This window comes from Mustela nivalis (genome assembly GCF_964662115.1).
Source record: "Mustela nivalis genome assembly, chromosome: 9".
Classification (NCBI taxonomy): domain Eukaryota; kingdom Metazoa; phylum Chordata; class Mammalia; order Carnivora; family Mustelidae; genus Mustela; species Mustela nivalis.
Window position 1 is genome coordinate 17,000,255 of NC_139028.1, and position 24,920 is coordinate 17,025,174.

General features: G+C 46.3%; 1 long non-coding RNA gene across 1 annotated transcript in view; it reads left to right on the forward strand.

The window, feature by feature from the left end:
• LOC309840490 overlaps nucleotides 1-24,920 on the forward strand; it is a 267,111-nt gene that overhangs the window by 226,629 nt on the left and 15,562 nt on the right. The window contains exon 2 of the long non-coding RNA XR_014298626.1: nucleotides 21,596-21,969. This is a non-coding gene — a long non-coding RNA (uncharacterized lncRNA). The remainder of the gene's footprint in view (nucleotides 1-21,595; nucleotides 21,970-24,920) is intronic.

The following is a 24,920-nucleotide window of genomic DNA, read 5'->3' on the forward strand; positions in this document are numbered from 1 at the left end:
TTTGGTCCCTGGCAAATCGACAGTGTTCCTCTACTCATAAGGCCTTCCTCACCCCCAGACCCCTGTGTGCTGGGAGCTCTATTCCTTTAGGAATAGAGGGCTGTTGAGCTGGCCTGGTCTCATACTTCTAAGCAGCAAGCAGGGCAAGACTCCACATGGTTTTATACGGGATCCGGGCTGTGGGCCCAGCCCACAGCTGGTCATTTGCCTCATGGGATTCCTTCCCCTCCTAAAGTCAAAGGAGAAATTTGGCACATCAAGAACCAAAGAGAATCTGAGCCAGGTTCCAGGACTGAAGATAGGAAAGGCAGAGTCTATGGGAAATTTTCTTCAGTTGCTTTGTAGGATCTGGAGGAGAATATAAAGGAGCAAGCTGGAGCTCAGCCTGCCTTGGAGTGGGGGAAAGCAGGTGGAGAAGTTCCCCATGAATCAGCCCGGTGGGAAGTCGGGAAAGCTGCGGTTCTGATTTCTGCCCTAATAGACCAGGGTAGAGTCGTGCAGAAAAGAATGAGCTCTGTGTTTGTGTACAAGCAAGGGATTGCTGGTGCCTTTGAATTTCCTGAGCATTGGCTGGTATTCCAGGCATCCATGTGCTATCGGGGTTTCCTTTTAACCCCATAAGAGTCTCTTTCCTGGCTTTCGGTGAGGGTAAGATTGAGGTTGAGGTCTCTCATATAATTGATAATGGTGAATGTTCCCATTGGTGAGAGGTTCTGCTCCATGCAGTCCTCCAGAAACCCAGGCTCCTTCCATCTTGTTTGGCCAGTATCTTCTAAAGCAGTGGTTCCTGAATTTGGTTACACATCAAGTCCAGTGATAATCCAAGTTTGAAGACGATTGTTGTAGGGCATTGCTCTAGTCTACTTGGTTGGAGCTGGGTCACAGGTATACACAGGCCTGAAAATTGCATGTGTAGCTTCCTCTGACATTCTGTTGGTGAGAATTTGGTCATGGCATATAAACCTTCAATTGTAATACTATGTAAAAAGTGCCATGGTCCTACGAGATCCCAGAGGAGGAGCCTCAGTCAGCTATGGGAAATCAGAGAGGCCTTCTTGGAGGCCATGGCCCTTTGTAGCCACATGTAGCTTTGGGTTAGCTTGGTTTGTTTAACTTCTAGCCTTGGCCTCTTCAACCAAAAAAAAAAAAAAAAAAAAAGGAGCTAATAACTGAAATTGCCATAGAAAGTTGTGAGGATTATGCATACTGTTTTGTTATTTTCTGGGGTAGGCAAGGACTGTGGACTTTTGAAGCCTTTTAGGGGCTGAGTCATGACCAGGTTTAGGGCTAGATATTAGCATCTTCCCTTTGGACAATTAGTGAATATGATGTAGGGTGCCTGATACACCTGCCTGGCAAAAGCTGGTGGTGGTGGTGGTGGGAAGGGGTGTGTGTGTGTGTGTGTGTGTGTGTGTGTGTGTGTGTGTGTGTTACAGGGGTCTCAGAAGCCAGTCATTTAGGAAGGGAGGGGATACAGTGTTTGTTGCCTTTGCCCAGAATTGATAGATATCATCTAGCTTGTCTGGGCCCTTCTCCCTGCCTATCTCCAAGGACTGCATGAATGTGCCCAGAGGGGTGAAGGAAAAGGGGGCACGTGCACAGGGCATCTTGAGCCTGTGCTGTCCCCTGTCTGGGCGGGCACAGCAGAAGCTAGCTGGCATTTCCTAGCTCTGGCTTTATTCACAGTGAGGCTCAGTGCAGAACTAAATATTTGTCCTCTCTCTGTCTCTGTTTCTCTCTCATTTGCTGCCCCAGACAAGTGTGCCTCTATGTTTTCTATGATATCTGTGCTGTTCTCTCCTTGCAGAGCTGCTGGGTCTAGTAGTACCTTTTAATTCGCAGCTTTATCTCAATTCTAAGATCTCTCTCCCTTTCTCCACTGAAATGAAAGCATATATATATATATATATATATATATATATATATATATATATAATATAAAGAAGAGGAAGGCTAAGGGAAATAGGGGCAGAGTTCAGGGGTCACTATGCATTCCCTGAGCTTTAAGGGTAGAAACAGGAACCCTGGGAGCCCCTAGGACCCTGGGTGGGGGTATAGAATTGATTCACCCTGCTGAGCAGCTAGAAATTTCTGTCAGGAGATCTGCAGGTATCAGTTCCAAGGGGAGCAACCAAAGGAATGTGGGACACTTTGGGTCAGACTGTCCAACCCAGTTTGCTTCTCCCTAGGTCCACACCAACCTGGTTTTAGAGGGTTTTCTGGTCCTTAAAGATTTTCAGAGGCACTGAGAGTCCTCAGCGCCCGCTACTGCCTGACAGATAAGATGGCTTCCCTTCTGCCTCCTCTCTTCTTCCTCCCCAAAGTGCCTCCCTAACTGCAATTGTGCTGGTAACAGCCACAGATGCATTAGTGGCCCTCCCCTGGCTCACAGCCCCCTCTCCGCAGCTTGGACCCTCTCTCCAACACCTGCCTGTCAGCGGCTTGAAGATAGTAGGCTTCAAACATCCACAAACCAGGGGAGGAGAAATTCGGGGGTGGGGTGAGGAGAGAGATCATCTATCTCCGTCTGTCACAGCACTCTCTAAACCAAATACAGAAATACAAATTGTGTTTCCTCTCACCATCTGTGGTCACAGCAGCCAGCTCTGTGAGGAGGGAAAGCAAAGGAGAAGAAATGCAGACAGGCACAGGCGGGCTGGGCTAGGTAAGGGGCCACCGCATGCCTGCTGTGGGCTCCTCATTCACATGGCATTGGGACAGTCTCCCAGATTTTCCAGCAGAGGGATCACATCCCCTTGGAAAATCACCCTTGTTAGAAATTTCTATTGGTAGGCAGGGAGTTGTGTATAAAGACATGAGCCTTCATGGAGCTTAGGGTCTGATCAGGAGGTGAGCACACAACAGCAACATGTGCCTAAGGGAGGTGCAAGGATGGCCTCTCGGGGTGGGGGGTCAGAGGAATTTGCCCAAAGGAAGTGACAAGCATGCTGAGGCTGGAGAGGGGAGCCAGGCCAAGAGAGCTCAGCAGAGTGGGTATTTAAAAATCCCCTGGACACGGGGTGAGGCTACTTGGCTTGTGGGGGTGGGAGAATAGTTAGGGGGTGTTGCAGTAGTCTGGCAAGAGAGGGTAGTGGCCTGGAGCAGGTGGATGGCCTGGGAACCAAAAAAGGAGAGGAAGGTGAGCCAAACCAATAGGATTGATGAGTGACCCTTTGGAAGCAGTAAGAGATGCCCAAGTGGGTGGTATGCGTCAGTGTGTAAATGGAAAAGTCATTCTTTGAGAAGCACAGTGTGGGGTAGGTTTGGGTGTTGGGACAGTCGTGCTTTCAGTTGTGGCTGCAGTAAGACTGAGTTGCCTGTGGACAGCCTGGTGAAGTTAGTCAGAGCAGTTAGATGAATATAAGTCAGGAGCACTTGGTTGCTTCAGAAGGCAGACATGGGGTCAGTTCATGTGTACTTGCAAATTTGTCGTTCTGGTGTAGGTCTCTCTTGACAGTCCCTGACATAGCAGGTCAGGGTCTAGTGCCTCTTCTGATGTTCCGACACCTCCCTCCTTCCTCTGCCTTAGCACACCCTTCCAAAGATTGAAGTTTGGGTTTAGTGGTCTGTTCCCTTATGAGACTGTAAGGTGCACCGAGACAAGAGTCATGTCTGTCTGGTTTGCTGTATCCCATCACCTATTACAAAAGGTTCTTTCTAGTGAGTTTCTGAATGAACAAATATGTGAATGAATGAATGAATGATCTTGTCAATGGGGTATATACCTCGGCGGGACAGAAATTAAGTCAAGGCTACCAGCATCCTATCTCAACCTGTACTTCTTCAAAAGTTTCCTGACTAGTCTGTTATCTCTTCCCCTGACCATCTGCAATCTGTTCTCCACTCAACACTCAGAACTTTTAAAGATATAAGAGGAGTCCCATGACTCCCCTACTCAGAACTCTGTGAGGCTTTTCATAGCCCTTTGGATAAAAACAAAACTCTCCAACAAAGCACATCAGGTTCTGCATGCCCCAGCTCCAGATGCCTCTCTAGTCTTGTGTCCTACCACTGCCTACACCCCTTACTCATCTTTCACCCCACACCCACACGTGGGGCATCCTTTCTGCCTCCGATCATTCGCACACACGGTTCTTTCTGCTTGCAAAAAGCCTCCCTCTCTCCCAGCTAGGTTCACCTTCCAGGTCTTGGACGGTCCCCTATTCCAAATTTGACATCATCCCTCTTTTTCTGTCTCCTAGTACCCTCTTCTTTTCCTTCACAAGCCATTGGAGAGGTGAATAATAGTACGGATCTGTTTATTCGTTTGAAGTCTGTCCCTATCCTGCACTGCAAGCTCCCTGTCTCCCTGACACCTATGATAGTCACCTACCAGGATTCACTACTCAACGAATGAATGAATGAATGAATGAGTGAATACATCTTTTTAGGTGTAGTGAGGAAAAGAGGCCAGGTCAGCCATGTTGTAATAGGGAGACAGAGGCCTGAGCAGTGCAGGTACTTGGAAGAGGTGAAGACTTGTCTGTCACTCGTTCAGTCATGCAGTACTTCATTCACATACTTAAACATTTATTAGGGGAGCCTGGGTGGCTCAGTGGGTTAAAGCCTCTGCCTTCGGCTCAGGTCATGATCCCAGGGTCCTGGGATCGAGCCCCACATTGGGATCTCTGCTCAGCAGGGAGCCTGCTTCCTCCTCTCTTGTGATCTCTGTCTGTCAGGTGAATAAATAAAATCCTTAAAAAAAAAAAGATAAAACAAAAAACAAAAAAACATTTATTAAGTGCCAACTACATACATGCCTGGGCTGTACTAGACAGTGGTCACTTAACCAGGGATGAAACACACAAGGTCTCTGGCCCTTTGAAGCTTACATTCTCATCTAGAGGATAGATATTAGAGGGATATTTATCACAGAGGAGGAATACAGATAATAAACAAGCAAACAAAATTGTTAAGGGTTTGGGTTAACATGCCAAAGGGAAAAGCAGGATGCTGGGCTAAAGAACACTGTTTCTAGAGTGTGGGGGTGGGAGCCTTGCTGGCTGAGGAATTTGGGGCCCACGTTGAAGGTATCTCAGGGAGCAGCTGATCTCCCTCCTGCTCTTGCGACCCCCCTCAGCTGGCTCTGACAGGCCCCCTTTGTAGGATGGATCGTGGGTAGAAGGTGGAACAGCCACTGACCTCAGCCAGTGGTTTCCAGGGTCCATGGGCTTCATCCCTTTCTGATTTGTCTGTGAGGAGCAGAGCCCGGGGCTGGGGGTAAACAGACAAAACAATACCTTCTTACACCTCAGTGTCTTCTCTGTGCCCCCCTTTTTTCTCTTTGATGACATATGAAGAACTGATACATTTAGGTGTCCAGAAGGGCAAAAAAGTTCTCCAAAAAAGAGGCAGGCATTTTGTGAGTTTGACTACAGAACCAGAACTGACAGACGGGCGGACCGATCGATCTGCTGGGCCGACTGAAGAGCATTGTGTGCCTGTCCTCCGTTCTCCCTTCCCCGCTGCAGCCACCTGTCTCCACAGCCCCGTGCAGGCTTCCGTGCCTCCTCCCCGGGGAGATGAGAGAGCGGAAGAGGAGGGGGGGGGGCAGGAGGGTGTGAGGAATAAGAGCATCCCACAGGCCAGCAAGAACAGGCAGCCACCTCACAGCCATCCCTGTCGGGTCCAGGAAGGGAGGCAGTTGTGGTGGGGATCACTGGAGCACACCTCAAGCTCCCTAGTCCCTCCGAGGCCTCCGTATCCTCCCTGGAAAACTGCAGTGATGATGCAAACAGCAAGAGTTCATTGAGTCCTTTCTAGGACTGGGGCCGCTCTAAGGACGTTATATGGTTGATCACACTGGGTTCTCACAGCAGTCCTGGGACATGGGGCCAGTCGTCCCTGTAATTCTGTGAGGGACCAGGTCTCAGAGGTTAAGGCATCTGTCTAGTGTCACCTATTTGGCAGGTAGGAATCGGGATAGGGATCTAGGCGGTCTGGCTCCAGAGGCTGCACCCGTAACACAGAATGCCTCCCTCGCTGCGGTGTGTGAGGGAGAGTTGAACTGAGCCGCTGCAAGTCAAAAGACCCGATCAGGTAAAAGCTCTTCTTGCACTGACCCTGGTCAAAAGCATTTTCCTCTCTGCCCTCCAAAACTGTCCGAATTTTCTTCCTTATAGATTAATTCCTTGGTTTTGGCCATAGCTGGCTTGGGAATAGGGACCCTAAAACATTTTTACTCATGGGTATCCTAAAATAAATTAGAAAAACCATGTACTGCCTTGTGTATTTTAAAGTTAACATTTAAAATTTTACTATGAGTGTATATAGTTTTATGAGGTGATATTTCCAGGTTATTATAAATATTGCCATTTTATAATAAAATCCCTACTTCACTCTGTCACATGTGTGAGAAGGTAACTAAACACCAAAGCACTTTGATATTTACCCTCATCTACTTAAAAACTACAATAGCAGCAGCAAAACCCAGCCTTTCTTTAACAGCCAGGAATTTTATTTTTTTTCTCTTAAATTCCATTTTGCTTCCTTGTAGAATATTACTATAATAGTATATTCTTTTTTTTTTTAAAGATTTTATTTATTTATTTGTCAGAGAGAAAGCACCAGCAGGCAGAGTGGCAGGCAGAGGCAGAGAGAGAAGCAGGCTCCTTGCTGGACAAGGAGCCAGATGCGGGACTCGATCCTAGGACGCTGGGATCATGACCTGAGCCAAAGGCAGTGGCTTAACCAACTGAGCCACCCAGGCATCCCTATAATAGTATATTCTTATGCCTTAAAGACTTTCATTCATTATCTTATCATATATACATTAAAACTAATTTTTATAAAATTATTTTGACCATAAGGCTCTAGATTATATTTTTCTTTGCATTGAAGTTATTATTATAATAATTAGTATTGTAGAATCAATCAAAATAAAATACATATAAAAATTTTTAGAGAAAATATTAAATATACAAAGCAAAATATTTTAGAAAATTATCTCTTAATGAAGAGACAAGTTTCCTTTTTATAATTAATTTGTGTGTCCATGGGTGATTGTTAATGATACAATATACAATACTAATAACAGAAGGAGAGGTGTTGAGTCACCAGTAAGTGGGAGACTTACCATAACATACTTATTAATGATTATTGTAACAGCATTATTTACAATAAGATTAGCAATATATTTTCATTAAATTAATCTAAATCTCATAAGCTCTTGGTAGGAAGGAATAAATGAGCAGAGAAGAGGCTGATAACAGGAAGGAAATTCTGCCCAAGTGAAAAATGAGTAAGGGATACACCTTTAACAGATGCTTCTATGACTCGAAGGTGTAGTATTTGAGCCCTTGGAAGGAAGTGTGGGACTTTTCACCCTCACCTTCTTGCCATCATGTAAAATATGTAACTGAGACATGGATGCACCATGGGTTAATAGGCGTCACTCACCACTGTCTCTCTCGCTACCGAGAATTGTGGAAATGCAGACTGACTGCTACTTCCCAGCCAGCTTTTTATCAGTCCTAAACATTCACATTTTAAGCTGTCTAGTGCCTTGCCATGAATTCATTGCCTGGATGAAATAAAGCTGCCTTAATATTTCTTACTGATGCTCTCACTGTCCTTAGTTGGTGGGCTCATCCTTCAGGAGTTGGGGTTGGAAGAGGTGAGAATTTTAAACTAAAACTCATCATTCCCATCAGCCCATGAAGTCAGAACATCCCAAAAGGCCTTACCATATCCTAAAGAGAAATGAGTGTATGACAAGGACTAGATGAGAGCTCCCCAAAATTTATGGGTGCTTTGAATTGAAGGGGGTTTCACAGACACTAACTGGAGCAGATTGGTATTTGGAGTGGCCCTTCAAATCTGCATTTCATGCTCTTATTTGCAGAGGAGGGAAATCTAACTGCTACATTATGGGTTTTCTTTTGTGCATAGGATTGGGAATGTGTTAATTTCTGCTATTTGATGCATTTGTGTGAAATTTGGAAGGTAGACGTGAGACAAAAGTGTCCTTCCTGAGTCATCTAATGGTCTCCCCTGGTCAAGAAGGTCAGGATTTTCCTACAGCAGATTCCGTGTTTACTCTCCAACTTTTTGTGCGTCGAGAAACAGTCATGGCATTGGCAATTTCTTGACTTCCCTTTTTAATTATTGGGCCATAGATTTGGGCTCCCACATCTAGTTTCCTGGTGTCCAGGGTCTGCTTGGGCCACTGTGGAGCTCCTGTCCCACATAAGCATTTTTCCAAGGGTCCGCTCAGGAAGTTCCCTGAAGAAAAGTTCCTTACTGCTCTAGAAATTGTTCCAAGGAACCCAGTCTAGAATCTGTACTTGTAGCCTTTCTATTGATTTTTGTAAGTCTCCTCGTTCCTTGCTCTAAATCTCTTCTTACTTAAAGTACCTTTCTAGGTTCTGTTTCCTACACTAAACCCTGACTGGTATATTGATACCTTGAATCATATCTTGTCTTGGTGCTCTGGAGCTTTTTTAGTTTTGCACAAATCATGCATGATAGTGCAACAATGGAAAGGAATTCTTTTCTTTTGTAAAATGGGGCGATTATGAAAGGGAGGCAGGAAGGTCGAAACAGCATGCAGTCTTAACAGGAGGCATGTTCCTTGGCAGGTTGTTCTAGGAAAGAGAGTCTTGGAGGTTGTGGAAGTAAAAATTGGTTCCCTTCAATGTACCTGTGTTCACAATACTTTTGGAAGATCTCCATATACTTCTACTTCTAGTTTGGAGACATGCTGCTCTCTAAATAACTCTCTAGAAATTTTTACAGGGCGCTCAGCTGTCAGTCATGCACCAGTGTACATTGGTGGACTCATGCACTTTCTGAGGGACAAATGGCTGTGGTTTGGGTTAGGGGTCTGGGGGGACAGGGGGTGATGACAGAGTTGGACTATACAGATATAACATGAACATGGAAAAATCAGAGGGTGACTAGTGGCAGATAGAGAGGCTCAAATGCAGCTTTGATCAGAATTGCATTTGGTGAGTTAATTAGTTCATGGCCATGTTTAACGTTGTCCATCCATTGATCAAGACATAGTAGTGCTCTGTTAGAGTGTGTTCAGTGAATGCAGGAACAGTGCCGAAGATTGGGGGATGTACTTAATGGCTCGAGGCCAATGCTACCCATTCAAAAACCGCTTTTAGAAGACATTTAGTGAGAGATAGCCTAGTATACTGGAAATGCTGGCTTTGGACCCCGAGATCCAGTCGCAGGCTGGCTTATAAGTTGTGCAGCACAAGGGAGTTGCTTAACTTCATGGAACATTTCCTTCCATAGAGAAAAAGGGATTGTAAAGATACCAGAATCATGGGGCGGTTGTGTGAGTAAATGAAACAATGTAGGTGGAAGAAATACTTAGTAATTGGTAGGCACAGTATAAATAATATAACCTTCAAAAATGTGTATCTTATAGTGTACCTTCTGTTTTTAAAGTATATGCACGATTTGAAGTTAGTAGAAGATGCTGGTTTATAATTGTTTAAGCGGAGTCTTATTTTTATGGAAAGCAAAATTGAACAAAAAAGCAATTCTTTGTCTCCAGTGAGACAAAACAACAACAACAACAACAAACATGGTGTCTGAAGCTAGAGGGAGGAGGATTGAGGTATAGCAAAAAAAAAAAAAAAAAAAAAAAATTCTTGACATGAATGTTACAGACCCTCAGGCAGGTGACAAAGAAGCCTGCTGGCTTCATCCCTGATAGCCAGGAGTCCTGCCAGGGTGCAAGAGAATGAACTAGAGGACTCCTCAGCCCTCAACAGCCCTTTTCCCCCAAGGCTGCTTACACAAAAGGTCTGACTATTTCCCCTGCTGCTGGTCAGAGCTAGTGCCTCAGTTCTAGCTTCCCTCCTTCATCATTCACTGTTCTAATGCATGGCACTCCCTCCTCTCCAGTGACCAGTATAATTAAACGATTCAGTGTTGGACACAGGGTAGATATCAGAGCCCTTGGCTGTCTGTGGAGAAATATATACAAATGGTCGATGGCTTTAAAAGTTCATAAAAGTCATTTTTTGGTCTCTTCCTGTTTGAGCCAGGGGCAGAGTGGTAGCCCCTAAGATATGCACTCATCTCCTGGCCCACCCAGTGCAAGACAGACAGACAGACAGACAGCACGCGGGCACACCAGAACCTGTCATTTCAACTTATTTGCATCTTCAAAAAACAACTGAGAGTAATGTTAAAATTAGAGCACACTAAAGACAGTTGGAGTTGAGGAAATTAGTTGAATGCTTCCTCGGTAATTGTCGGTGAGGATGTGAAGGGTTTGCTGTACCTGAGAGAAGCTGATAATAAACAACTCAGGGAGCCAGAAATAAATCCCCAGCTCTTCTCTTTCTTCTATCTCTCAGAGGTGCCTTTGTATGTCTTTCTTTTCCCTGCTCTTTCATTTTTTTTCCCCAAAGATAGAAGCAGAAGTGACCACTGATGCCCACTGACCTCTGACATAAGGGAGGTCTGGGCTGGCAACAGATATGGAGACATTTACCGATTGTCCAAGCCAGGGAGGCCCCGTCCTGGGCTGGAGGAGACCAATGCAGGCTCTGCCCCTGGGGGTAGTAAGGTACGCACATAAATAACTCTAAGTCAGGATAGAAAGTGATCAGAGAGGCAAGAACAAAACTAAAGAGACGTCATACTGGCAGGATCCTCTGGACTGAGCCTGGAAGGGTGGAGATGGTTTAGGCATCACAGACTTGAGCATAGCACAGGGTAAGCCAATGAGTGGCTTCATTTGGGTGGATCGTGGGTTGCAGAAAATAGAAACAAGACTAGAATAAAAGAGGAAAATTAAGGCATGGGGACCTTGAATGCTTGCCTAAGTCATGATAAGGATTTATTGCTGGGATGTGTGTGTGTGGGGGGGGGTGGCTAAGCATTCTGAGCACAAGTGGCTGATGTAGAACTGGCCTTCAGGAGGGATTCCATGGCGGCAGGGTCTAGGAGGGCTTGAAGAGGAGTGAGTCAGGGAGAAAAGGGGTGATGACAGCCTGGCACGGGGTGTGGTGTTAGATACTATGCAATCTGTCCAAGGTCGAGGCAGGCAGTCTCAGCTGCTCCTGGAATGTTAGGCTACCTCCAACAACTGGAGGATCCCAGCTGCTCACAGCATAAAGTGTCTACCTCTTGGCTAATTTTCCAAGCCCCCCATAATCATCTCCAACAGACCTTCCACTTCTTCCCTCTATGTCTATGTTTGAGCAATAGAGTTCCTTCAACACACATCACTTCAGATCTGGCATGTACTTCTCACCTCCGTGCTCTGAGCTAACTCCATTTCCAGCCTCCTGTCCCACCGCAGCCTCTGCGTCCATGACAATCCCATCTTTGAACGTTAAGACAGATGAGTAGAGACACTTGACAACCCCAAGGGATGAGGACTTAAATTCTGGTTCTGGAATCCTCTGGGGAAAGGAATATCGAATATATGCACATGTGTAGCATGGGAAGGGCAGTGTGGAAAGCCGAGCTCACCCCTGTGGGGACAGAACCTGAGGAGTAAGGCTTGTGTTTGCTGTGCCTTCTCCCTTCCCCTCCACCCACCCAAACAGATTGTTCATAATGTTGTGCTGACAGGAACTGCAGCTCATCACTGTTGGGTTTCAGCAGATGATGAAGTGACAGAAAGATTGTACCACGTTCTCCAAAAAGGCCCCCTGGGGACGATGTTGAGTGAGGGTGATTGATTTGGTTAGATTGTGATGTTATTTAGGGAGAAGACAGAGGAGTGAGGAGAATGGAAGGATAGATAGCAGAGAGGGGGAGGAGCCCCCTCTCCTCACATGGGTGCAGGTTCTGGTGGGGTTGGGGTTCACAAACCCACAACTGACCAAGAGGGTGGGGATGTGATCAACCAGCAGTTCCCAAGAGACTTTTGGAAAGAGGGAGTACATTCTCCGTTTGTGAGTGGTAGTAATTGTTCTGGGAGGTTCCAATGAGGGAGCTGTTTCTATGAAATCTGCCGCCCTGAAAGGCTAATGCATGGAGTGGGGATTAGGTGAGCTCCAACTTCAAATGAGAAATCAAGGGTACTGAGAAGAAGCTGGCCTAGAGGGATAAAGGTCTGGAAAATACTCACTCTTCATGGGTCAGGAAAGCAGGTGCCTAGCGCAGAGCAGCATCTGCAGAGTAGAACGCCATGGTGGGGAGAAGGAAATCCAGCCCTCTTGGAAGTCCTGGCCCAGTAGTCGAAGGTACAATGAAGTCTCTTCCTCTGCTGTCATGGAGGGTGTTGTGAACTCCGCCAGTCAGGATTCAGCCAGGAGGGCGGAGGGGAGGGGGAGAGAACAAATATCCTTGGGAAGGGGCACATGGGTATGTATCAGTGCCCACTGAATGGGCCCAGATTGGGGGTTTTATCAGGTGCATTTCTTCCCCTCCCAACCCATACTTCAGGAAATGTCTGAAGAGAGGTGGCTGATGCAAAAATCTTGCTCAGAGGACAGTGAGGGAAAACCGGTGTCCTGTTTGTCCTCACTGTGCATCTTAAACAGAAGCTGTATTTTAAGTCACCTGTGGAGAGACTCAGGTTCATGAGAAAGGAAAGAAAATCACTGCATATGATGACATGAGATCCTGGAAGGGAAGGCGGTTGGTGCTGGGAACACTTCTGTGGGGCTTTTTTTAGAATCACCAATCATGCCTGGCTGTAAGGACTGGGCCAGAGGGATGACAGAGGATGGAACTAAATGGTCCCCTCTTGCAGGAGTGAGGTTTCTTCTTTTGTCTCCTCTAGATCCTTAAATCTTCTTCTTGACGACATCAGCCCCTGGGGACTCTCTGGTGATGGAGAGAGAGCAATGTCATTTTGTAAGGGGGAAACTTCTTTACCACGGATCTGCTCCCGAGTAATAGTGATGACAAAGGATAGTCAAGACCTGGAAGGGGCTGAGGTTAAATTCATGACCCAGGGAAGGTGTGGACCCCTCTCCAAAGAAAAGGTCTGGAGGGTGAGAGGATTTACTGAGGGAGAGAAATAAAGAAGTAAAGCGGGAAGACCAGCACAGGTTGGAGATTTTGGGGGAAAGAGTTGGAAAAGAGAGCTATAGAAAAATGGGAAAAGCCATCCCTCCTTCAAGACACTTCAGTACTATCTGCAAAAAATTGCTATAATAAATATATATCTGTTCTGGCTGCAAATGTGAATGGTGCTCTCTAGAGTTGTGCAGTGCACAACCTGCATCACTGTATATTGCAACTCTGCTGCTGTTAAATATTGTAGGACCTTGTACAGATAGATTAGTAAACAGGGATTTTTAGAATGCTTTTCTCTGTGCAATATAATATATGTTCCCCTTTACCATCTCCTCAAGAACCTTTAGGGGAAAAAAAATTATACTGCTTTTTCACAGCTTTTGGAGTTAGATTTGTTTTTCTTTTTAATGTGGCACTGTATGAAACCAGGCCTTAAGGCTGCAGCAGTATGGCTCAGATATATTTGGATGACACTCATTTGCACACACAGCTAACAGGAGGTGCACTCCAGGACTGATGATGACTTGGCTCCCTGACACAGTAATCAGTCTCTAAAGTGCCAGGTCCTTCTTCTGTCAGGGAGGAAACAGGGCAAGGGGGCACTTCTGGTCTGTCCTACAGGATCTCTTATCCACCCATTCTAAGTCTGAAGCTAAATCACAGGGAACAGAAGTCACAATGAGGTTCTCAGCCCACTGGGGATGTTGGTCCAAGACTGGGTTGTTAATACAAAGATAGAGGATCTGAATTACCGAGCCAAAGTGAGTGCTAGGGGTCTTGAAACCAGAGAAGTTGCAAACCGGGTGGGCAGGAGGTGCTTAAAGGATTCTGGAGCTGTTTGCTGAGGCCTGTGGTGACCTTCTGAACAGTCCCAGCATGGATATGTGTGGATTGGGCTCATATAAAGAGGCTTTGAAGGGACAGACATGCAGAGGAGAACAGCAGGGCTGTGCATGGCCCCCTCACTCCTGCTGGGCCTGCTTTACCCCTGCAGAACTCCTTGGCGGTTTGCTGGGGGTCAGCTGGGTGGAAGTACTCAGGGAGTAGATGTAATGAGGAAAGGCAGCAGTGCTCAGGGTGGATTGAGAGCATCGGCCTGCTGGAGGCTGGCCCAAGTTGTAGTCTCTGAGGCCCTGCGACCTTTCACCCTTGGCCTCCAGTTCTCCTACATGAAGCGAGGAGGAGCGGGTGCTGGGGAAGGGGTCAGGACTATGAATCTCACCAGCTGGCTAAGCGGGATTATTGTCGCATAATAAATCCAAGGCCAGGCATGTTTATGAGGCTCTCAGAAGCTGCAGGAACAATATCATTTAGAAAACATTTATGCTCACAAGGCGAAGACAATCCCTCCCTCCCCCAACCCTTTATTTATGAGGCATGCCGGGTAATTAAGTGAGAGCTGGGAAGGGAGGAGGTTGGGAGAAGATCACCCCTAAATAATCCTGCCTGGTGAAGCCACCATCTGGGCTGTTGTGCCAGAGAGATGGTCCCCATATGGCCAGATAGTTGATGAGCAGTGCATGGATCTGAGGGCCGAGGAAGAAATAGCCAAGAAATGTAAACGGACCCGCACCAGCATGATCTGATCTCCTGGAGGGCAGGGAGCATGTCTTCTTCATTAATAGATCCCTGGCACCCAGCACAGTGCCTGGCATATGCTAGCTCTTGAATGCATGTTGTTGAATAAATTCATTCACCCATTTATTCAAAACAATTTAACGAGTGCTACCACGTGCCAGATACTGTGCTCGCTCTGCACTGCTTTGTAACAACGAGAAACAGCAGACAAGGCCACTGCCCCCATGCAGCTTCCAGTCCCGCAGGCATCAGGCACTGAAGAGATGCTGACTCCGGTGATCCTTTCACTGATTTCCCCACCAAATATGGTTACAGAAAAGTCGGGGAGGGAGAAGAATGAAAAATGAGCGGTAATTAGGTGTAGTGCCTTGCAAGGCCAAGTTATTACCAGGGAGCTTGAGAACTAAATGTCAAAACAAAGGACCATTATTCTAGCATAAAAAGGTTCAAAAGTGGGGCACCTTGGTGCTCAGGGGGTTAAAGCCTCTGCCTTTGGCTCAGGTCATGATCTCAGGGTCCTGGGATCAATCCCCGAATTGGGCTCTCTGCTCAGCAGGGAGCCTGCTTCCCCCACTCTCTCTGCCTGCCTCTCTGCCTGCTTGTCATCTCTCTCTGTCAAATAAATAAATTAAAAAAAAAAATAGGTTCAAAAGTTTTGTTGGCAGAAGGGCTATGAATTGTGTGTAGACCCAGAGAAGGTCTTTTGCTGGTTAACCGTCACAGGACTTCATCTCTGACATGTCTGCATGTTTGCTTGCTTTTATTATCTCAGAGTGACCCAGAAAAGGGTAACCCGAGGTCAGAGCCCACTGCTGCCCAGAGTCATCAACCAGCCGGATGTTCTTGTTCCCTTCCCCCACCTTATAACTCAAACTGTCCTCCTCCTCGCCCCCTCGCCTCACCTGCGACAGAAGCCAGTGAGCCAGTCCTCACCTGGGACCTGAAGATTCTTGGGCATGAGGAAGGGTGCTGCCCTCCCGAGGGGCTGGAGCTGCATTGCTGGGTGCTTTTGGTTTTTAGAATGGCACTCCAGTCTTGGACCATTGAACTGCCACAAAAGTACTCTAGTAGATTTCAAAATATACGTCTCCGTATGTAAAGAATATTTAACTCTAAGAACACCCATTAAACCTGTGAGGTATGCACGCACAGGAACACTGTTTGCCCACCCTCACGATGTGTACTTGGGAGTGCAGGTCTGTGTCTTCGCACATGTGTGGGTGTGTTGGTTACCAAAAGCAAGAGCCAATGAGGAGAACTCAGAGCCTTGGTTCTATGTGAGTGACTTGGAGACTAGGGAAGTTTCCTGCAAGGTGTGCCCCGCCATGTACACACCCAGAGGGGAAGGGTATGCCTCCTCCTTCCTTGGACCTGGCTGAAGTCACTGACCTCCTTGATCGATAGAAGGAAGGAAGGAAGCGTGATCTCGGGCACTTCAGCTAAGTCACAGAAGCCTTGCAGCTTTCCACTGTGCCTCTTTGAATGCTTGCTTTTAAACCTCCCCTCAGGAGGACCAGCCTTAAAAGCCATGCTGTGAAAAGTGAAAGCCACAGGCGGATGTCTTGGAGGATGAAACATGCTGTGCAGAGACAGGGGCCAGCTTGTTAGGAGGCACCAGCCATCGGAGGAAGGAAGCCATCTGAGAAGTGGGTCCTGCCCTACATGGTACCCACAAGGCTTGGAATTCTAGAATTCTCAAAACATATAATTGCTAGCTAGGCAAAATGGTTGTTTCAAGTCCCTGTGTTTTAGGGCAATTTGTTGTGCAGCAATAGAAAACCAGAAAGAGAGCCACTAAGGAGGGGGTCCTTTCTGCTAGAGTCCTGGCCTGTATGAGCACCTAGCAAGCTTTGAGCTTGCTCAAAGCTTTGTTTGAGCAGACTCAGTTTGGCCTGAGGCTTCTCTGTGGAGAAGGGACTTCACCAGAGCCATTCCTAGTGCCAGAAGTATAGAGGCCAACTCCTCCAGCGCATACCCTGCTGGCCCTGGCCATTAATGCTTCCCCAGCCTCAGCCAGAGCCTCCACTCCCCTGTCTCTGCAACCAGCATGCTCAAAACCCGAGGCCAGGCTGTCCTGTACTCGGGTGCCTCTGGTCTTCGCTACTGTGTGAGCCCTGGAGGAGGGCATGCAGTCTTGTGAGTATGGGATGGCAGGTTCAGTGCCATGTGGAAGGAGATGTCTGGGGAGGTGGGCAGGAGCTAGAGGATGGTAGGCCATCTCAGCAGGCAGGGGCTGCGGAAGACAGAGGCCACCAAAATCCACTCAGTAGGTATGGCTTCAGAGAAAAGTGTTTTATGCCATTAAGTAATACCAAATTGGGCTTTATGAGTGAAGTAGAGTCTATCTTTAAGACTTAAAAATGACATTTACTGCCAATTTCTGCTTAGTGCGTTACTTATGCTATTAAGCTTCCATTTCGCACACAAATGAATTACGCAGCGAGCGCTCTAGCTTCATTTCAGGAGACAAACTGTGGCCGGCCTAGCGCCTCCGTGTTACTGTGCCGTCAGTGAACAGAAGGATGTTGGATGCAGCTTGGGCAGATGAACAGATTAGCTCTGCTCCTTTTGATTACCTACATGTAGCCATACTGTCAGTGGACTCTCAGACTCCAGGACTGAGAGGTAGGGGGAGGAAGCTGGCAGCTCTCTGGGCGACCCCGACTTCGCTGGCTGCTCAGTAAGTTCCCAGGGACTGTGTTGTTTATAAGCCATGCAAGAAGCAGAGACCAGGGGTCCCTCTCTCAAAAGCATCTCTCATCCTTAGTCTCACAGAATCTGAGTAGCAGCTCATTGACAGCAAGTGGGAAGGCAGACCCCACCAGAACCTCTGATTCCTTAAGGAACCACTTTAAGCCATTCCACAGAAGCCTAGGGTACATGTCTACCCTTCTCTGCTATTAGGGATACTTTCAGAATTACAAACCTAACCCTTCTACCTCCCTTGCAACTAACCAGTTTGTTGTCCTCAGCTTTCAAGTAACATTGTAGGATGGACAAGCTGCTCAACCTTTTACACATCTGACTCAGCAGTTCCCCTAGATCCTTCTCTATCTTACTGGTTCTGACTTGAGAAAAAGGTAGCTTTCTGATCCAGTTTTAGTCGTTCCAAATATCTCTCCATGGGGGCTTGCCACACCATTGGAGATTCTGTTATTTGAGAATTCATGCTCTGAGTGAAGGTGTTGCATCTCCAGGAGTCCTCTATGAAATTGTAACTAACCCCAACTGTGGAACCATGTGAAGCCTTAGTAGCCATTAGTGTTCCCGTCCTTCCCATCAGCTGGGACTCCCACTTGCCCATAGCCCCACAGAAACACATCGCTCATGTACTTCCTTGATTCACAGTATCCAAGCTGCTCTCTCGACTACGACAAGCTTTGCCCTCTGTTTCCCAAATAGAACCGAATACTTCTGCCTTTTGATCTCATGATGCTCTTTCCCTATTCTTGACCCTACCTCACATCTCTGATTTATCATTTGCCTTCTTTCTCAATCACATGTCAGAGATTTCCCCCCAGGAAATCTGTCCTGTCCATTGAAGATCCAGCAGTGAGCAAGACATAAAAGGTGTCTGCCCTCAGAGACCTTGCAGTCTAATGAAGGATTTAGATAAATCAGATATTACCCAGATCAACTTAGGGCTATGAAGTGGAGAAGTTCAGAGTGTTATATGGAGAGGGCGGCCCGTACAATTTACTGTCCAGGGTAAATTCTCTTAAGAATTAAGAGAATGTGCTATTAATGACTGAGTACAGCATATACAAACCAGGACCATTCTGGACTAACTGGGACATCTAGCCACCCTAGTCACGAAAATAAAGAGAAGATTTTAAAAAAGAGTAAGATGTGGGAAAGAAATAGGGAAAGCTTCCTGGAAGAGGGAACCTACAAGCTGACTTGAAACAACTTTACTATAATGAGGATTCCCATAATGTATATTGATAAGGTAATTTTAAATATGTATCAGAGATTCAAAGTCTAGCTTTATTTGTCTTATTCACTGGACATGCAACGGCTTTTAATTCATCCAGCGTCCTCTCCTCCCCCAAGGTATCCCGGGCCCACAGTCAGGTGATCTCTCAATAAGCAGACCCCACATTCATCCTCGAAAAGCAAAGTTATTTCCGGAAAGTACCAGGAACAAGCGCCAATTGCAGACCCTCCAGAGTGACTAGAATCTTCTTTCATCCATAACCAGGAGTGGTCAGAACAACCTCCTTTCTAAGTACCAGACATTATCAATTGCTCAATGAGGTCTTTACCCTTGGCTGAATCAATACTTTCCTGTAATTTTTTTTTTCCTAATGTGACTTCTCACCTCTCTTGTCTGGCTTTTATGTCTCATTGTCCCCAAGAAATCTCCCAGGTGTTTTCTCCACTGTTGCTTCCCCTCGCACTCACGTTCTCACCCACTGCCATGTTAGCATTCTCCAAACCCACACCGCATCCCTCATCCATGGACATCCTCATCCATAACAAAGCCAGAAGAAAATTGAAATACCGATGGGGAGAAAGGGTCCATTTGCTGAAGTGACCTGCCAGCTTTCAAACAGAATTATTGATCAGTTAATCTCCTGGAAGAGGCGTTGCTGGTCACAGCTATGATGTCATGAAGCTCTGACATGAGAGTCCTCTCTGATGCCACAGTGCTTTAGAGTCTGGTGGAGAAAGCCAGAGGCCAGTGCAGGTGGGTGATGTGGGGATAATTATAACAACAGCCAAGAGCTCTCCTTGCCTTGTGTAAACTTAGCCGGAGCCACGATGCCTCGTCCCTCCAGGCAGCTTTGATCTGGGAGGTCTAGGATGCTGGGAAGAGTCAGAAGTAAGCAGCTGTGACCCATGTAACTGTCTCCCCAAACCTAAGACGATTTTAAATTTGCTGTTTATAGTTAGTCTCGCCCCAACAGTTAGCTTTGTAAATAAGTGATGTAAGGCCCCACAGCATCTCACAGTAAGTTCCTTCCCACAATCGAAATGAAGAACAAATAAAGTGTTGGTGAAGTGGAATTTGCTACAAGGGGCAGGTCTTAATTCAATCACTGCCCCTGGGTGTGGGGGCAGTGCAGAGGGGATGGCGGTGGGGAGAGATGGTGGAACTGATTCAAGGGGAAACAAAGAAAACGTAGAGGAACTGCCTTTTGAATATCATGGGATGTCTCTCATGGACATCATTAAAGTCAGAAGGTGGCCAGAGCCCAAACCAACCCTTAGCAAGACCCTAAAAGCCCTCCTACCACCAGAGAGGACATTCTAAGCAAAAAAAAAAAAAAAAAAAAAAAAATCAGAGGCCTTTACATTAGGCATTCTCTGTTTTAGAAGCCTGTGGTATAGAGGTCTGTGTACTAACAATTAGGAATGGAAATTGAAGGTGAAAGTAAAAGTAGTATGATTGATAGATTCTATTTGGTCAGAGCAGTTATCTTCTATGTATTCAATATTGAGCAGCTGCAGACAGACACTGAGAAATCCCCACACTCTGCCGTGATCCCTAATGCCCCAAAGAGGCCTTCCTGGTGGATGCCAGACTGAGGGACGGAGAATATGATAGGGCACCAGACTTTGAATTACAGGAAGGGGAGGAGGCTGTAGGGCAGGCCAGGGGCCATCTCTGCCTCTTCTTCTCCTTGCCCCCCAACCTTAGAAAGAAAAATTAGTCATTAACACCCGCCCTGTGGAGCCATTCGATCTGAGTATTCTCTGTAAGTAGCTGCATTAAAGCTCGTATCTGTGTATAGTTTATATTCAAAAGTAATGTTCAGTTCTTCTCAACTAAACCCTTTGGGTGTCCTAATAAAGTATCTTTTACAAATTATGAAGAAAAGGATCCCCCAGTGAAATCAACCAGATTTTTATCCCACCTACAGGGTAGAGCCCAGGCAGTAACCACTCCCATGAGAAGGGGCCGCCCCTTAGAAACACGCCTCGCACATCTATGGCAAATGCAATTTACCTTTGGTTCTGTGTCAAAAGTTCTGGCACTTTTAAAATTCCCAGCACAAAGTAGAACTGAGATGAGGAGGAGCTGGCAGTACCCGAACAACACTAGGAGAGGAGTCCCCGTCAGCACATGCCCCCAAGGCTGGGTGTCCCCAGCCAGCATGGAAACTTAGCAGGCACTGGCTGCAGGGTCCCTACGGCATCATCTGTGTCGAACACTGGGGTCAAATCAGGTGATTTTGGCCTGAGATATGAAGGATTTAAACAATTCAGACCATTATTTCTGGTTTATTACCCTGACTTGTGTTTTCTGTGGAAGGGTTGATGGTTTTGGTTTATGAGAGCCAATGAAAGCATGACAGATTCCTGGAGGCCCTGAAAACTCATTTTCATGTCTTCCTCCCACCACCCATCCATCCTCTCGTACGCTCTCTCGTACTCTCGTACTCTCTCTCTCCTCCGCCACTGCCCATTCTCCACACACACAAAACACAAGTATGCTCTCCCTTGCCATAACAACTGGACCATTATGGTCTAGAAAACAGGTACGTTCAAAGCAAAGATACAGAAGTAGTGGGGGAAGGATTTCTAAAGGATGGGAGTCCTCAGGCTGCTTGAGTCATCTCTAGCACATCAGAGCTGAGAGAATCCTTGGAAACCATCGAGCTACTCAGTTTCCTTTTACGGCTGAGGAAGCTGAGATCCAAAGATGAACATTAGTAACACAGGCAGTCTGTGACTTCCCAATTCTCCTTGTCAAAAAAATTGATCTCATCCACGGCCTCCCTAGACCCCTCCAACTTTAGCCTCAAGCCATACTCAGGATGTCATTCTTCATACCTGTGTTCTGCACCTGCCTGAAGAAGACAGCTGTGCCCATTTGCTTCACTCCTTCCAGCCCAAGCCATGCTTGTCCTTGAAGAACATGGAGAAAGGGCACGAGTAGTCCTAGACCAGAGGGTTGACTTCCCCAGGTGCCTCACTAAAGATCATCTGGCCCTACACGTCACTGAGGAGGGGCGTTGAAATCTCAAGTGGTGACAAGATCTGAATAGGCTCTCATGACCTGCTAGAAAAATCCAGCTGGAAACCAGGCTGCCTCATTCCTGAACCTGTTGTCTTTCTACTCCAGGGTTCCTGCTCCGCTGTCTGCCGGAACCTCAGCTCCAGCCCTGTCTCCATTTTAGCCTCATTACAGTGAAAACAGAGCTCCTGGCTTCTGTCCACAGTGGCCCATGAAGGGAAGAAAGGGGAACTGAGGGTATGTGAACAGGCGGCACTGAGAACCAACCTGAATCTCTCTCCCTTGTTCACACAAACCCAAGCCAGCAGAGGAAAGCCATAGTGAGGTCACTGCATTCCTGGTGGATAAAGAGCATCTCTGTCCACTCTTGCCAGGCCTCTCGCTCCAGGCTGACTCAGGCTGGCAGGGTCCAACTGAACATTCTCTCCATGCTGAAAAACGAGCATTCTCAGAATCTCAGGACACACGCAGCCAGGAAAAAAGTAAGTACGTGCAGACCCGCAGAGACATGCATGCACACACACACTCATACTCCCACTGGGAGGAGCAAGTACTGAAGAATAAGCATACCTGACTTAAAGCCAAGCTGTATCTCCAGAAAAAGAAGATTCTAGAAGTGCTTGAATTTACCAGTTCCAGGGCCTGCTAATCTCAAATCTCCTCCATTTCCTTCTCTGAAAAATGGGAATAACAATACCTACCTTGAATGATCATTATTAGAATTTGAGAAAAATGTAAACCCCCTAACCTAGTGTGTGTATCAATAAAATGTCATTTTGCTATGCTAATCCCTCACTGTTCACAATCACCTCTCCTTTCTTGGATTATTTGATTACTATCCAGAGGTGTGGGTATATCCCACTCCAGAGCAGCACTGACCAACAAGATAGGAGAAGGATGCCATCAAGAGGCATGTGACCTGAAGATGGCGGAGAAGTAGCCGGCTGAGACTACTTCAGCTAGCCGGAGATCAGCTAGATAGCTTATCTAAAGATTGCAAACACCTGCAAATCCATCGGCAGATCGAAGAGAAGAAGAACAGCAATTCTGGAAACAGAAAAACAACCACTTTCTGAAAGGTAGGACCGGCAGAGAAGTGAATCCAAAGCCACGGGAAGATAGACCCCGGGGGGAGGGCCCGGCTCCTGGCAAGCGGCGGAGCAACGGAGCACAAAATCGGGACTTTTAAAAGTCTGTTCCACTGAGGGACATTGCTCCAGAGGCTAAACCGGGGCGAAGCCCACGCGGGGTCAGCGTGGCCTCAGGTCCCGCAGGGTCACAGAAGGATCGGGGGTAACTGAGTGTCGCAGAGCTTGCGCGTATTGGAACGGGAAAGCCGGCTGCAGAGACAGAGCCGACAGTAAGATCACAGCTCGGGGTTACCTTGAACCTGTCGCAGGCTCCGTGGCTTACTGGGCGCTGTTCTCTGAGGCTGCACTGAGGAGTGGGGCCCCCGGGCTTTCGGCTCCTCCGGGCCAGAGACCAGGAGACTGCCATTTGTATTCCCGACCTCCGGAACTCTACAGAAAGCTCAGGGAACAAAAGCTCCTGAAAGCAAACCCGAGCGGATTACTCAGCCTAGCCCCTGGTAAGGGAGGTGCAATTCCGCCTGGGGCAAAGACACTTGAGAATCACTACACCAGGGCCCTCCCCCAGAAGATCAACAAGAAATCCAGCCAAGACCAAGTTCACCTACCAAGGAGTGCGGTTTCAATACCAAGGAGAGCAGCAGAATTCCAGAGGAGGAGAAAGCAAAGCACGGAACTCATGGCTTTCTCCCAGTGATCTTTTTTTTTCTTTTTTTTTCTTTTTTTTTCCCCCTGTGATTTTTTTAGTCTTGCAGTTAATTTAATTTTTTTCTTTTTCATTTTTTTCTCTTCTTCTGCTAATATTTTTTTAAACTTTTTCCCTTTTCTTTTTAAACGTTTTTTAACTAGTTTATCTAATATATATTTTTCCTTTTTATATTTTTCTTTATTCGTTTTCCTTTTTTAAATTCTTTTCTTTTTTTTTACTTTTCTTTTTTTTTTCTTTCTTTCTTTTTGAACCTCTTTTTATCCCCTTTCTCCCCCCTTATGATTTGGGATCTCTTCTGATTTGGTTAAACCATATTTTCCTGGGGTTGTTACCACACTTTTACTATTTTACTTGCTCTTTCATATACTCTTCATATACTCTTATCTGGACAAAATGACAAGGCGGAAAAATTCACCACAAAAAAAAAAAAAAAGAACAAGACGCAGTACCGGCGGCTAGGGACCTAATCAATACAGACATTGGTAATATGTCAGATCTAGAGTTCAGAATGACAATTCTCAAGGTTCTAGCCGGGCTCGAAAAAGGCATGGAAGATATTAGAGAAACCCTCCTGGGAGATATAAAAGCCCTTTCTGGAGAAATAAAAGAACTAAAATCTAACCAAGTTGAAATAAAAAAAGCTATTAATGAGGTGCAATCAAAATTGGAGGCTCTCACTGCTAGGATAAATGAGGCAGAAGAAAGAATTAGTGATATAGAAGACCAAATGACAGAGAATAAAGAAGCTGAGTAAAAGAGGGACAAACAGCTACTGGACCACGAGGGGAGAATTCGAGAGATAAGTGACACCATAAGACGAAACAACATTAGAATAATTGGGATTCTAGAAGAAGAAGAAAGAGAGAGGGGAGCAGAAGGTATACTGGAGAGAATTATTGGGGAGAATTTCCCCGATATGGCAAAGGGAATGAGCATCAAAATTCAGGAGGCTCAGAGAACGCCCTTCAAAATCAATAAGAATAGGCCCACACCCCGTCACCTTATAGTAAAATTTACAAGTCTTAGTGACAAAGAGAAAATCCTGAAAGCAGCCCGGGGAAAAGAGGTCTGTAACATACAATGGTAAAAATATTAGATTGGCAGCTGACTTATCCACAGAGACCTGGCAGGCCAGAAAGAGCTGGCATGATATTTTCAGAGCACTAAACGAGAAAAACATGCAGCCAAGAATACTATATCCAGCTAGGCTATCATTGAAAATAGAAGGAGAGATTAAAAGCTTCCAGGACAAACAAACACTGAAAGAATTTGCAAACACCAAACCAGCTCTACAGGAAATATTGAAAGGGGTCCTCTAAGCAAAGAGAGAGCCTACAAGTGGTAGATCAGTAAGGAACAGAGACAATATACAGTAACAGTCACCTTACAGGTAATACAATGGCACTAAATATCTCTCAATAGTTACCCTGAATGTTAATGGGCTAAATGCCCCAATCAAAAGACACAGGGTATCAGAATGGATAAAAAAACAAAACCCATCTATATGTTGCCTACAAGAAACTCATTTTAAGCCCGAAGACACCTCCAGATCTAAAGTGAGGGGGTAGAAAAGAATTTACCATGCTAATGGACATCAGAAGAAAGCAGGGGTGGCAATCCTTATATCAGATCAATT